This window comes from Myotis davidii, unplaced genomic scaffold (genome assembly GCF_000327345.1).
Source record: "Myotis davidii unplaced genomic scaffold, ASM32734v1 scaffold95, whole genome shotgun sequence".
Classification (NCBI taxonomy): domain Eukaryota; kingdom Metazoa; phylum Chordata; class Mammalia; order Chiroptera; family Vespertilionidae; genus Myotis; species Myotis davidii.
This window is the reverse complement of record NW_006286950.1, coordinates 1331204-1331689: the sequence shown is the minus strand read 5'-3', so window position 1 is coordinate 1331689 and position 486 is coordinate 1331204. Positions and strand designations below refer to the sequence as shown.

General features: G+C 58.8%; 1 protein-coding gene across 1 annotated transcript in view; it reads right to left on the bottom strand.

Annotated features, from left to right (window-relative positions):
- SPRY2 (sprouty RTK signaling antagonist 2) overlaps positions 1-486 on the bottom strand; it is a 4866-nt gene that overhangs the window by 3100 nt on the left and 1280 nt on the right. The window lies entirely within an intron of this gene.

The window sequence follows — 486 nt, the reverse complement described above, 5'->3', positions numbered from 1 at the left end:
GGGTGTGCAGTGAAACTCTGGAGCACACCTCCCCAGTCCTCCCTTTCCAGCTGAAACTGCCCCCCACCCCAGGGCTGCCTCCCAGATCCCAACGGGGCCACTCCACCCCCAGGCAGAGGTCACGTAGCCCACCGCAGGGCGTTCCCGCAAAGGCCCTCGCACATCCGGCACTGGCTTCCAGCCCCGACGCCCGGAGGACGACAAGTCCTGCCTTAGACGCACAGCCGCGACACGGAGGTCTAACCCGCGCACACAGGGCGACTCCATAAGGGGCACCGGTGCGCCTGCAATATGCACACACCTATATTTCTGAAAGTTAAGGAGAAATCACTTTTCAAAGGACATTTCCCAAGGCTCCGCTGCACGTCGGGCATGCAGGACCCATACCCTTGGGCTGGGAACTTTCCGCGCAGATTTGCTTGCAGTGGAAAGAAGCATCTTTGGGGAGAGATTTTTTTTTTACAAGTTATTTTTGCCCACCCCTGG